This window comes from Fringilla coelebs, assembly GCF_963513975.1.
Source record: "Fringilla coelebs genome assembly, chromosome: 8".
Classification (NCBI taxonomy): Eukaryota; Metazoa; Chordata; class Aves; order Passeriformes; family Fringillidae; genus Fringilla; species Fringilla coelebs.
Genome location: NC_140066.1, coordinates 1,976,760 through 1,991,657, shown reverse-complemented (window position 1 = coordinate 1,991,657; position 14,898 = coordinate 1,976,760). Strand labels below are relative to the sequence as shown.

General features: G+C 42.6%; 1 protein-coding gene across 5 annotated transcripts in view; it reads right to left on the bottom strand.

The window, feature by feature from the left end:
- Positions 1 to 14,898, bottom strand: part of MYPN (myopalladin) — a 69,373-nt gene extending 54,475 nt beyond the window's left edge. For 3 of the 5 annotated variants that reach the window (XM_084210281.1, XM_084210284.1, XM_084210285.1), the window contains exons 1-2: positions 14,812 to 14,874; positions 458 to 1,163 (exon numbers count right to left, since the gene is read on the bottom strand). The gene's annotated coding sequence lies outside the window, so the exon portion shown is untranslated. Of the gene's footprint in view, positions 1 to 457; positions 1,189 to 14,811 lie in introns of all 5 variants that reach the window. The other 2 variants (XM_084210282.1, XM_084210283.1) reach the window with 2 other exon arrangements.

Genomic DNA, 14,898 nt, shown 5'->3' with positions numbered 1-14,898 from the left:
CATTTAACTATGGGGGTCACATTAAATTAGGCTTGATTTTGCTTAAGAAGGACTTCCAAATGATGGCATCTTGGTTTAAGGCTGAATACTAGAATGTATATATTTCACTCCTCCGTTATTTCACAAAGGGAAGATGAGCAGGAAGAGGAAAGAGTCCCGGCAAGGAACTTTTCAGGTCATTAGAATCTTGTTGACTCTTCAGAGGAGTCAGACTGGCTCCGAGGGATTTCGAGAACCCCACCAGTGCTATTCAGGTCCTTTATAATGCTGCAGAACACAGTTTCTCTTTCCCTGCAATGCACATACCTCAGCATAATCTAAGTCGGTTTCAAAACGTATTTGTTCTCTGGATATGCCTTACCAGCTATAATTAGCATTCAAATATACATGCTTATCAAACCCTTCCGCTACACTCTGCAAAATCAAAATGTACACCGATCTGAAATTGAGGGATTACCTTTTTCAATTCCTCCAGATGTTTCTGCCCAACGTGGCAGTGAGTAGCGCTGAGAGTTATCCAGGAGTGGGAGGTTAAAGTTAAGGAAGCGAGGGGATTCTTCGAGTCCTCAGGAACAGAAAGAGCTAGGAGTCCATCCAGTGAGGGAAGTTAACCTTGGTTATTGTGAGGATGGCTGTGAGGAGCTGGACAACCTGTCACCACGGGAGCAGCAGCATTTGTCAGCGTGCAGGTCCCAAGTTATTTTGAGCAGCGTGAACCATGTGCCCGCGGAGCATTCCACCTCATTGGACAGGGAATCCGCTGCTCCCACAGCACCTTGGGCACCGCGCGCCTTCTCCTCGCTCATGCCACGGCCCCTATAGATGCATCTGTGGGTTTTGCTGATTCATCCAAGAGCCTCTGCAGCGGCATTGGATCGCTCTTGGCAGCTGCTTTACTCTTCAGCCTTTTCGAATTGCTCGTTGTGGCGCTTTCGTTAAGTTTCCATCAGAACTCGAAGGTTTCAGGCGCAGGGAAACCCGTCAGCTGGTGACAACATAAAAGTTTTGCAACTCCAAAGGCAAACTTAGCAAATGTGTTATTTAAATAGTAAAATATTCCTGACTTCTATGGAGTGTTCAGTTTAATACACGCAGTGAACAGTGCAGAAATCCTTCAGGATGACCTGTAACTACAGATCCTCAAAAGGCTGGAACTTCTACATCTGTTATTGAATGCACAGAAATGAGCTGTTGGAGGGAAAGCAAGTAAAAGAGGCGATCGAAACTAAGCTCTAAATAAAACTAAGAAAGAAACAAAAGTGGGAAAACTTCAACACATTTGGACCAGTACACAGAGAAACCCTGTTACTATATAGAATTTCATTGCTTAAAACCTTGACTAAAACCTTGACTTGGCCAAAACCTACCACATCTGTGCAACACAGAGATGAGATTTTCATTTCTACTCTTCCTACGCACGAGCAACAAAAAGTGGCCTGTAATTTTCAACAATTCATCACGCTGCTCAATTGTTGGTATTTTATTAAAAATGCTTTTCACAATTCTGATTTTAAAAGATGACTAAAATATTATGCTTTTATGATGGGGATTTGATATATAAGCCTTTTCATAGCTAATGATGTAAGAGCTGGCTTCTTGACCTTCTCTCAAAACATTATCAAGTGAGCACCTGTGCTACAAAAGGAATTCATCTGTGGAATGTGGTCCTTCAGAAAGTTATTTTCTGAGTTGTAACAGTATGGAAAGTCAGAGGGAAAGGCAATTCTTTCATGTAAAACTTCCTCATGCATTGCAGATACTTTTTTGTTATTTCCCTTTCTTTTTGTAAAGCATTGTCATGGTTTAACCCTGGCTGGGTAACAAAGGCCCACACAGCTGCTCACCCCCAACCCCTGGCAGGAGGGGAGGGAATTGGAAGAATTAAAGTGAGGGAATTTATGGACTCAGATAAAGGCAGTTTAATAAATGAAACAAAAGTTGTGCACACAGGCAAATAAAAGCAAGGATTTCACATAGAATCACAGAGTAAGCTGGGTTGGAAGGGATCCATAAAGATCATCAAGTCCAACTCCTGATCCTGCTCAGGACCATCCTCAAGAGTCATGTGCCTGATAGCATTGCCCAAACCCTCCTTGAGGTCTGTCAGGCTTGGGGCTCTGACCACTTCTCTGGGGATCCTGTTTCAGTGCCCAGCCACCTCTGGGTAATGAACCTTTTTCTAAAATCCTACCCAGACCTCCCCTGGCACAGCTTCAGGCTATTCACCCAGCTCCTGTCACTGGTCACCACAGAGGAAAGATGGTTGCCCTGTGCCAGGTGCAGAATCCTGCACTTTCCCCTGTTGAACTTCATATGGTTGATGATTGCCCAGTCCTCTGATCTGTCCAGGTCTCTCTGCAAGGTCTCCCTGCCTTCAACAGAGTCAGCAGCCTCTCCCAGCTTTGTATCACCTGTAAACTTGCTCAGTATCCCTTCCAGTCTTGTGTCCAAGTAATTTCTGAAGATGTTGAAGAACACAGGGCTGAGGATGGAGCCCTGTGGAACCCCACTAGTGACAGGCCACCAGTCTGATGTCTGCCCCATTCACCGTCACCCTTTGCACCAGACCCATGAGCTAGTTGTTCACCCATCCCATAATGTGTTTGTGGGATGGACCTTTTGTCCAGAAGGATCTGGAAGAGACAGTAGCAAAATTTCACATTTATTGAAATCCAGAAAGACTACCTCAACAGGCTTCCCTTGATCAACTTGGTGGGCTACCTTGTCCTAAAAGGAAATCAGATTTGATGAGCAGGACTTGTCTCTCATGAAGCTCTGCTGGCTGTGACCAATGACTGCATTCTTTCAGGTGTTTTCAGTGCCTCCCAGAATATCTTCTCCATAACACTGCCAGGCACTGAAGTGACACTGACAGGTTTCATTTCCAGGGTCCTCTTTCTTGCCCTTCTTGAAAACTGGGACAGCATTTGCCCCCTTCCAGTTACCTGGGATTCCCAAGACAGCTTATAAATCATAGGGAGAGGCTTTGAGATGACATCACCAGTTCTTTGTGGATTCCTGGATGGGGCCCATCAGGTCCCATGGATTTGTAGGGATCCAACTGGAGCAGCAGGTCCTGCACAGTTTCAGGGTCAGCTGGGAATTGATCATGGTCTCAGTCATGGTCCTCCAGCTCAAGGCACTGAGACCCCCTTGGTCCATCATCCGTGGTGAAGACAGAGGCAATGAATGCGTTAAACAGCTCTGCCTTGTCCTTGTCCCTGACTGTGAGGTGACCATCCTCATCCTGGAATGGCTGGTGTTATTTCTGCACTGCCTCCTGCCATTATTGTGTTTGAAAAAACTCCTTTTTATTGTCCCTTAGAGTTCTGTCAGCTTCAACTCTAGCTGAGCTTTGGCCTCATGAATTTTATCCCTACAGTTGCAAGCAACATATCTGTATTCTTCCCATGTCTCTTGCCCTTGCTTCCTCTGGGCATACACTTTCCTTTTTTGCCTTATTTCTGAGAGATGATTCCTGTTCAGCCAAGCTGGCCTTCTGCCTCACCAACCCAGCTTGCAGCATTTGGGAGCTGCTGCTCCTGTGCACTTTGGAGGTGATGTTTAAAAAGTGACCCCAGCACCTGCAAAAATATATTCCCAGGGGACCTTGCTTACTAACTCCCTGAACAGCCTGAAGTCTGCTCTCCTCATGCCTAGGGTTGGAGTTCTGCTGGCACTTTTCCTCCTGTCAACAGAGATTTTAAACTCAATCACTTCGTGGTCACTGTGGCCAAGACAGCCCCAATCCCCACTTTGCTCACAAGATCCTCTCTGTTGACAAGCAGCAGGTCAATGAGGGGATCTTTCCAAGTCAGCTCCCTCAGGACCTGTTCCATAAAGTTGTCATGCGGGATTTTTTAGGAATTTTCTGGCTCAGGTTGTACCAGTTAATTTCTGGCGAGTAGAAGTCCCCCGTAAGGACACAGGCAGTTGATTTGGAAGTGTCTCTGAGGTGCTCAAAGAAGAGTTTATCCTTGTCATATTCCTGCCCAGGAGGTCTGTAGGAGACATCTGTGTTACTTGTTTGCCTCTTGATTTTATCCAGGGGCTCTCAGCTGTGCCCTTGCCAGCTGTGAGCTCTGTGCATTCCAACCCTTCTATTCCATTCAGTGCCTCTGCTGCCCTGCCTCTCCCACCTGAAGAGCCCATAACCATCCAACAGGGAATTCCAGGCACCAGACTCATCACACCAGGTTTCACTCATACAATGATGTCAAGCTCTGGGAGCGGGCCAAAGCCTGGAGCTGGCTCCTGTTAGCTCCTGGTACCGTGTGCATTAGTGTAGAAACATTTTAGGTGTGGTACTTTGTAGCCAACACCTTGTGGAGCAGATTGAGGGATCTGTATGAGCTCATTTCCTCCAGTTTTGGCACAGCATCCCATCCCTCAGCACTGCTGAGCCTGGTTATGTCCCTTTGCCTCTTCCAAGCTGGTTGACAGCTCTGTCAATGAGCCCACCAGCTCCTGTGCTAGAGCACCTTTTCCACTCTGCTTGGTGCACCCAGTCAGGTGTCAGAGTAGAGCAGCTCTTGAGTAGATCTTCCCATGGTCAAAAACCTCCAAATTTTTCCACTGAGACCAACCTCAGACCCATTCATTGGCCTGATGGATCTGCCTATTCCTATTTCATTCCCATGCCCAAAACATCCCTGTGCTACCAACACTGCTTCCAGCACAAATCCAGAGCACAGCTGCTGTGGAAAAAACCTTAACTCTACCCCAGCAAAAACCAGCACAAATTCCATTGTCAGAATACCTTGGAGCATGAGTTTGTGGTGGAAATAGGGAAAGGTTGTGTAGTGAACCCAGGCCGCCTTCTGTGCACAGGTGAGGGTGGTGTATGATGTAACTTTACATTTGGACTAGAGATCTAAGATATTCTTTATAGGATCTGGAACAGTAATGTGAGCCATACAGTGCTGCAGGAACTGCCTGTTGATACTGCACCCCATGGACAGTGCCTGTAGATGTTTAGGCTACAAAGTCTGCAGCCTGAAAATGAAGTCTGATATGTCTGGCAATAATTGTTAATCTAGGGGGAGTTCTGCTGAGATGCAATTATTTACCATGGAGTCTTGCTGTTGGTGAAATGCTGTTTGTGCATGATAAGCAAAATTATTCAAGCTGATGAAAAAAAAAAAGCAAAAACTTTTCACTTCAAGACAGAGTTTAAGATGCTAGAATTGCAAAATCATTGAAAAATCTGAGCAGTAAATAAGCTCAGGGTTATGTAGAAAGTACAGCATTGAGAAACCACAAAAAGTTATGAGCCTTTACTGTGGCAGACAGACCATTGTAATAGCAGATGGTACAAGGCCAAAAATTCCAGGAACCACAAAAAGTTGGAGCCTACACAATGTGCCAGGTCTTGCAGAGCTGGCACTTTGATAGAGCAACGCCAGAGAATTTCAGATTCACTAGTTTGTAAGTAACAGTCTGAAGGCCATGAAAATACTGTGCCTCCTCTGTCTGCATTTATAGAAAAAAAAATGAAATCAGGTTTTTGCCTACTGAGCACTAAAAAAAGGCACTTCAAAGTATGATGACCTCCAGCTTTATGTCCCTTTGTCTTTGCTGGCTGGCAGAAGAATGAGGCATAGTGTCCTAGAATAAATGACATGAGCACTCTTTCTCTCCAGATCTTGGCTGTCAAAGCCCAAACTACCTTCACAAGCTCAAAGAAGACTCACAAGAAGTGAGTTTAAAATGGAAGTTTGTACATGGCTGGTTGGCTGTCATTCCTCAGTAGGATCATCCAACTGTATTTGTCAACATATGGATTTATCATAAATGGAAAATTTGCTGGAAGAAGTTGTTCCAGGGGCAGTGCAGCTTTGGGCAAGAGCAGCCATGGCTTTTCTTGAAGCACCAAAGACTGTTGCTGCTTTAATAACCACAATTAGAGGCTGGGTAATTAGAACAGCAGTGGCAAGCCCTATTTCTCTTTTATAGACTTTAATAAATTATCGTGAGGCCATTGTTCCTCTGGTAAGAAAAGTGTTACCAGCAAATTTCTGGATGTTCCTGGAAAAGCTATTTCAAGTGATTTACAAACCTTGTGTAAGATGAGTTGGGTATTTTCTGTTCATATCACTATGCAGCACATCTCTTACCATGAGTCTGCCAGGTATTGTGTAATCCTAATTTGGATTCTAATTTTAGAAGTGGAGACATATTAGAAGGATGATAGAAATGGTACCTCTTTTCTGTAGAAAGTACAAATAATGATGTTAAAACATTCCTTGAGTGCCTATTTCTTTTGCACCCAGCCCAAACCAGACTATCATTGAACAGGGCAGCTTCAATCCTCACTTTCTCTGAGGATTGCCCAAGTGTTACCAGAGAATTTTTCAGTCTCATTCATTATTTAGATGAAATGTACTTGTGATTTATGGGGCCTGATGCTGTTTCCAATGAAATCAGAGTTTGTTCTGTCACTGTCATCAATAGGAGAGGAGTCAGACTTTTCCAGAAAGTTATAACTACAGTAATGAAAGCAATCTTCCAGTCATCCACACAGAACCACAATCTCTCATACCCCAATGTCCCATCTATTTGCTTTTCAAAATTATTCAGAAGGTTAAAATATACCAGTAGTTTGCTTTGTTGCAGTAGACAAGGTACAGCTGAAAAATGTTATAAAGGAAGATAATCTCCAGAACATTAAGTAATTGATGTTATGGGTGGCAATTGTAAAAGGTGATTTGTAAAATCCCTTTTCTTGTAAAAAGCTTCTACTCAGTTGTAAGAGCATCAGGTTCTTTAAGGCAGATTCCCTGTCTAAAAACATGGAGAACGCCATGTCCTTATTTTAGATTATGATATTTTTTCTTGTCTGCTATTAGCCATTGTAAAATGTTATAAATATCAGCCTTTCAAAAATGCCTGTGATACTAAAGAGTTAGCAAAAAGTGTTCACAGGCATTCACTATTCCTGTACAGTTAATATTTCCTTTGCTTCTCCTACATTCTTCCTTTTCTAAGGAAAATTACTTTTGTTTTAATGTTGGCAATTTAACCAACATTTTACAAGCTGCTAGCATTCAGATTTTAAAGTGGATAGTTTCCCCTTATGGTTCAAATAGGGGAAAGGCTCTTCCTGGAAAGGCTCATGTGGCTGAGCAGGATCTCCTGGCAGTGGCACTGCACCATGTCTGGGGGCAGAGTTGGGCTCACAGCAGCCTTCCTCCCGTGGTCAGCACCCTCAGGCACACAGCAAATACCAACACACAGAGTCTGGCTCTTGCCCAAAAAGCAAAAGTTGGGTGCAACCTCTTAGCTTGGTTTTAAAAACAATTTAGAAATTGAGATAAAACTAACGAGGACTCTTATCTGTACAATTTGATGTCTTGGAGTCTGTGTCTGGTAATTGAGAGAAACACAAGATCAGAAAGCAATGATTAAAACTAATAACCCAGAAGCTGGGTTTGATTACTGGGTATGTGCTCTATCATTCATGACTTTCTTTGGGCAGGTGAAGCAGGAGGAAGCTTGATTTGACACTGGTGCCAAAGAACCAGCTTGACTGAAGTGTGAGATTTGCAATCAGGGCTACTGCTCCCAGCATCAGCAGAGACTGTGGGATCCATTTGGACACTCTAGGATTTCACTGTCCCTGTTACAAGGCATGATTAGACCAACGAGACCAGGGAAGGGATCTGATAACACCAGTTCTGGTGTCTTCATCTAATTTGGGGCACTTTGTGATATGTGAGATTTGCCTTCCTTCTATGACCCCTCTCCTTCCATATCTTCTTTTACTTCATCCCTTTATTTCTTGTCTTACATGTCTTTCCTTCTCTTGTTTTTTGAACGCCTCCCTGAGCTGATACACCGGTGGGCTGGGGATTTCCCTGGGATTCAGTGTGAGAGAGGGCACTAAGCCAAACACAGGTCCATCCATTCAGATTTGTTTTCCCCTTCTTTAGAACATACACCTCCAAAACATACAATAAGGATATTCATAGCCATAATTAATACCAACTGAAGACATCAGAATGGCTGGTACAAAGGGTGGCAGTATCTGCTTAACTACATCTAAAGGAAAATGAAATACAGCAATATTGCTACAGTGACAGCCATATTATAGATTTATATTTTGATTATTTGGACTTCTTCTTGTGTTACTTTTAGAAAAGTTAGTATTTTTTTCTCCTGGTAGCTATTTCTGTGGTTGATATTAAGTTGATATTAAGTAGATATGACATCTGCAGTGTCTGGCTTTGTTAACCACTTACTGTTGTGCAGAGACAGGAGCATGAATGCTTTTGACTCGGGGTTGAGATTAACACAACAACATGTTGTGAATTGTATTTTTAAAAGTGGATTAAGAGTCAATCCAGGGAGGCATATTTTGTAACCACAGTCTCTATTTCCAATTACACATTTGTCAAACAGAGATTTACAGTTCACTCTCTATTCTTATCACTTAAAAGGCTTCATACATCTAGAAAAGAGAGCAGAATTTAACTCAGGCTCCTTGCAAAGAAATTCCCAAACCCTGAAAGAACAGAGACTACTGAGAGTCTATTTGTGAGTGGTTTTAACATAAAAGAACAAAACAAAGCGTGGCAATTATTTGTGGAAGCCTGATTAATGCGAGTTGCATGGCAGTGAAGAAAATAATCTTCAAAGAATCTTGACTTCTGTCTGAACTAAGAACCCTCTATATAAAATACAGGTATCTTCAGTATCTTTTTTCTCCTTAGGGGTAGTGTCTTTCCAGTGTTGTTTGGTCTGTGTTAGAGGCCCTGAGGCCCACAGCAAATTAACCCCAGAGGGCCAGGCAGGTGGCAGGAGGCTGAGGCTGCTCAGTGTGTGGCACTGTAGATCAGGACCCTTAGGATTTTGGAGAGCCCAAACCCAGAACGAGAATGGCTCGTGTTTTGAACCTGTTCTAGACAAGCAAAACTGTACAGAATACCATCTCTATCAGATGTTTAACAGGACAAAACCTTCAATAACTCAGTTGTCAAAATTGTACTTCCCAAGATACACCCCTATTTAGAATGTCTTAAAAATTGTTGGTAGATGAAAAATAAGGAGAGAGCATTCACGGACAGTCTACATTTTAGAAATCATTTCTTGAGACCTCTTGCTTTCCAGGCAAAGAGGCAAAGACCTCTTGCTTTCCATCTCATTCAGATGAGAGTTTCAGTGTTTATCACGACAGCCAGCTCATCTCTGAACCCACACTCATGGGATCACCTCAGCTAGGTAGGGCTCAGATAAAGAGTCTGGAGAGCAGCAACATGATTGTTCAGTGAGGTGGCTGGAGGTAAGAGCTTGGTAGCACAGAAATGTGTGGCTTAGGTGGCAGAAGAGCAGGGTGTGACACCGGTTTGCTAAAATGTGACAGAAGCAAACTCCACGGACAGCAGAGCCGGTGTGCGGTGCGTGGCAGCGGCGCAGCGGGATGAGGGAAGGGGACAGAGCCGGGTTCTAGGCAGAGCTGCAGGGAAGCTCTCACGGACACAGGGGGGCAGCAGGAAAGCGTGGCAGTCCCTGTGCCAGCACAGGAGCCGGCAATGGCCCGTGGTGCTGCGGAATCGGGGCTGGAGCCGGGGCGCGCTGAGCGCTCCCTGCGCAGCCGCCGCCGCTCTCACCGCGCTGACAGCGGGAATGCTCCCGGGGCTTTGAAATATGCTCCTTCGAATCAAAATAGGGTCACTCTGATATGCAGGCACAGCTAGGGTCCGATCCCCAAAGTGACTCCCGTCAGATGGCTGGAGCTGCAGTTTTCCAGCGCAGCCCTCCAGTGTCACCTTTCCGCGCTCGCTGGGGATCGGTTCCCGGCCCCTCCCGGTGACTCTGGCTCTGTCCCCTGCGCTGCCTCATCTGTCTGGAACGCTTCCCTCGGGCCACTGAGTCACCTTCCCACTTTAAACGTCGAAACTGACCCGCATAATAACGTAAAGTGTAAAAATGTGTGCGACGAGGCACCGCAAAATGTTATCTATAGATGCTGATGAAGCTTCAGAACACCAGGGGGGGTTTAGGGATACAACTCTACTGACAGATTTGATAGATTGAATTTTTAAAAAAGCTCTTTCGTGTCAAAACACATGCAAACTTTCAGAAGCGACAGAGAGGAGAATGAAAGGAAATCCTTAGTACCGGCTTATGAAACACCATCAGTATCAGAATCATTCTGTTTAGCCCAAGAACAAATGGCAGTCAGGTAAGGTAAGCTCTCTTACATGATCATGACCCAGAAAATTCCCTCAGAGCAACAACAGTGTGAGGTCCTGGCCATTCCAGCTAGCCAAGGAGAGGGTTGGCTGTGCCAAAGGTGACTTTTTCACAAGTATGTAACACAGAGAATGAGTGAGGATAAGCAAAAGAAAGGAGGCTGTGCCTATTCTTTTATGACCTTAAGTAAGACCTCTAATTTATTTCAAATAAGTCACCTTGCAATCAGAAATATCACTGAATACTTTCCCAGGCCAGTGGTTCTGCTTATTCAGTTGACAGTCTCCAGAACCATCTAATTTCATACCAGTCAAAGCATTATTTACTCAACAGAAGGAGTCAAAAGATCTATCACAGGATTTAAAATACATTGTGATCTGATAAACCATGCATATAACAAGCCAAGTTTAGATCAACTGGTACATCAGTGATATATATTAATGACTTGTGCTATGCCACCAGTTATAGAAAGGAATTCTCTTTCTGGCTAGGGTGCCTTTGGAAATCCTTTTTTAAATTTCTCACTTTTTTCTTTTGCTTTAGAAAAGGAATAATATTGGAAGACTTCAAACTGTGATACTTAGAAAGAAAATGCAAATATGGTAAGTGCTTTTCATTTAATCTGATTAGCAAACGCCTTTTAAAGTGCAACAAAACCTTTTTGCCATGCTCAATTGGTGATGTGGGGCTGTGGAAATCCAACATTTGAACTAAATTTTAGATGTAATGCTAAATTTATTAATGTTAAATCAGGACAACATGGTAAATCAAGAAACATCTATTTTATGAAGAAATATTTGCTAGCTTGGAAAGTCAAAGCATATGAAGACCAAGACTATATTTTCACTAAAGAGTTACAAAGATAAACTTTAAATTTTATTACATTTTTGTTGAAAATCTAAGGACTTGCCTGTGTGGATCTACTTGTATATTCCCATTTGAGGTGTTTACCTTCATATTGGCCAAGAGTTTATGTTCAAATGACTGGAGGCAGTCACCTAAATCTTTACCCACCATTTTTTCAAAATGACAATACACATTTTGAAGGCACAGAGTTCAGGGTCTCAATCCCAGTGTTTATAACCTGTGGGTATGAAAGCTATTCCTCCTGTGTGGGGTGGATTTGTTGTGCATTTTGCTGCTGAATAGGATTTACGGTGTTGGAGGGAATAGGGAAGGGTAAATGGGGCTGGAGGGGAAAAGAACTCATACTGAATGCTTCCTGATCCTGAAATACCTGGTGTCTATTTCTGAGGCACCAGAGAAAACCTTTGGATCTTTTGCAGAGATGTGAAGATCTCTCTGGTCTAGATCCTAAGATTCAGGAGATTTGAGGAAGCCAAAGGTTTACATCAGAAAATATTTGATGAGGAATATATTATTAGTCTCTAGTTTTATTCTCTTTATGTTGATCAATATATGTCCAAAGGAGTTGTAGCAGAGTCAAGAATGCTATTTGAATCTTTTCCAAAAATTTAAGTTTCTTGAAATACAGCTATAAACATAAATTTATTTGATAATCCTTGAGCTTTTAAATTTCACTTCAAAGTAAGTTATATTTTAAAATCCATTTAATTCCACTTGTCAAATGGAATTTCTTTTAACTTCCTGTGGGTTTTTAGGAAAACATCAGAAATCATTATTGTAACAGTATCTGTTTTGTTGTTACTTGGGAAAATAGTTCTGTATCCAGTCAAAATTAGCAGTAAAACTACTGGTGTGAGAAGTTTCAAAAATGAAAATTTTAAAACTATATGTGTTGTTATTAACTATCCTAGACTATTATCTTTTGCCAAAAGATAGCAGTGTTCATAAATTTGATTTGAAAATGTCCAGACACTTTAATCCCAAACACTGGATTCTTGAGAGGTCATTGCTGATACCACACACTGGAAATTACAAGTGTTTGTAATGGCTATAAATGGAACATTTCTAGGTTCTTGCCTATTATAATTCTGCAGGACTATTATAGTTATGAACAGACTATTTTAATGCTTGTGGTTATTATAAACACAGAAGACAACACAAACAGGTTTAAAATGGTGATGAACTATTTAGAAACTCAAACTTGAACAAGAGGTCAGGAAAAATGATAAAGAGCACATCATTTGCCTCTCAGAAAAGTGATTTTTAATCCTATTGCTGCTTGCTACAAAGCAACCACTTGTTCAAGAGACAAATAAGCATTCTGTTCCTTCATTTTATTAAAAAAAAAAGAAGTTATAATCAAAAGAATTTAATTTGTACTGTCTGTTAAAAAGCCAGTTTGCCTGGCTGAGTTTGCTACAAGCTAGAAGCACCTAATAGTGTTTGTATTGAATTGTTTGTATTTGCAGAAGTTTTATCACATTTGGACACAACATTTTTTCACAAGTCTATTGGCTAAAATATGATGTGTAACTGTTTTCTGAGGAGATTGGTGTTTCAAGCTGGCTCTCCTGTAATCTGATTTTGGATGTCTCCACTGGGCCATGGGGTGAAGAGAAGCTGCTGTGTCAGCTGGATACTCTTGAAATGTTCTGTCTTTTCCTGAGAGTCTCAGGAACAATCTCACATCTCCAGGGTCCTGAGCTCTAGAACTCCTCTCAAATTCATTCTGTGCATTCTAGGAATTAGTTTGTTGCTCTAGAACCTTGATCAGGAGCTGAAAAGATCTCTGTACTATTTTCTATGAAAGTATGTACGTGTAAAATGGGGAATATCCAGTGTCCCTGAAATGATAATTTCTGACTGGGACCAGTGATCATACTTAGTGGTGTGCTGGTGACTTGCTGACATGAATGACAAGAAAGCCTTCATCAGGCAGACACAGGTGATGAATCACTGCTACCTCCTTCCCTGTCCAAGAAAAAGGCACAGCTAAATGCAATGGAGGCTTGGCACAAGTGGCTGCTCTACTGTTTCTGCTTCCAAAAGATATACAGTTGCTTTGGCTTCCCCTTTCAAGCTTGAAGTTCTAAATGGAAGCAGTTTGTTCTGTGCTGGTAGACCAAATAAACAAAGAAACATTATCCCAAAAACAGTGACCCAAAGTTTTCTGCAGTGAAATAGGAGCATCCAAATCACTCATACTAAAAAATCGACAATAAAATTGGCAGCACTTTGCACCACTCCAGTGTCAGTAAACAGAAACAAAAGATTACTAATTTGTGGCAATTTTTCCTTCCTAAATAAAGTAAATATTGACTTAGGAGACCTCTGGCAACAGGAGGAGTCACTGGGTTTCTCTACATTGGAATTGTGTGTAGGGAGCAGCAGTGACTCCGTTTTTCAGACAGTTATGAGGATCTGATTGCTCGGCTCACACAGCTCACCTTCTATCTCCAAAATTTTTTTTTTATTCTAATGCTAAGGTTGATACTTACATTATAGGAAACTAAAGAGTTACAGTCCTTCAAGGACTCCAAGCTCTGATTGCTCACATACAATTTCTGTGAAGAACTCCTTAAAAACATCTGCAAGAGATATTTAATTTTCAATCTGTCCAAGACTCTTTGACAACTGTGAATATTTAATGCCCTTTATGAACAGAGAAATCCCGTACTGTAGTTGATACAAATGTCATAGATTCACTCCCACTTTGACACATTTCAGTCCTTGCTTCACTAAAGAGATCTTATAGAATCATGCCTCTCTGGGTTTTGGTAATACATGTGAAATCATAAATATTGTCCTGAATTAAATTATAAAAGCTGCAGAGTACTGTCCAATCATGTTGACTGTACAAAAATACCTGTGTTGCAAAATAGTCCCATATTTCTGAGTGCTAACTAATAGCAGAAACAGCTGTATGGAGTTTGAATGTACCAGGCACAGTTTATGCCCCAGTGTTATTTTCTTCCCAGCTATTCTTTGCAGAGTGCTACCACAGGAATAGAGAAAACAGCATGTACTGACATTTGTTGAGGCACGGGGCCACAGGCTGTCCCAGCCAGCTGCTGGGGGGCTCCTCTGCTTCCCAGAGACTGTGCTGTGCCCCCTTCCCTCCCAGCAGTCAGCACTCACAGCCCTGTCATGGCATGCTGCTTGTGCCCTCTGATATTCAAAGGTTTCCTCACCGTTCCTTTGCTCTCCCCATCGGCAAGCGTTACTCTGGGCTGGGATCTTGTCCTCTGCTGTTTCTGTTCCCAAACACTGGCACATCCACACCCCTATCTTCCTATCTGCTGCCTGAAAGGTGGATTTTTTTTTTGCTCTCAAATCTTACTCCTTGTAAAGCAAAGGACTTTAACATGCAGTAAGTGGGGTAGAGATAGAACGGAGTATCAGGACAAAATCGGTCTGGCTCAACAGAAGGGGACTTCATCATGCTGTTTCTGATTTTCATATCAGCCCATTTTTTTCTTACACTCCCAGTTATATTCCAGTAACAACAAACTTCATTTTGTGCATTTAATGCCAGCTCCCACCACACTCCTAAAAGAGATCATCCATGTAATGTTCACAGTTAGTTTTCCCTTCTGCTGAATCCCAACCCCCCTGAGAAAACAGGTCCCTCCTCCCCACCTCTGTTTACACCAGCACCTTTCTTCATAATCAGGTCAGCCTGTGCTTGGGATAAGACATTACCCTAAACAATCCCACATGGAAATTTGCAAAGAAGCCAGGAGTGCTCACCATGAAGTGTTGTGACCAGGCTGTGTGTGAGCCTCGGTTCTGGTCCTCCCCTGTGCCTCTTTGTTCTCCTCAGTGCAGGCTGCTACC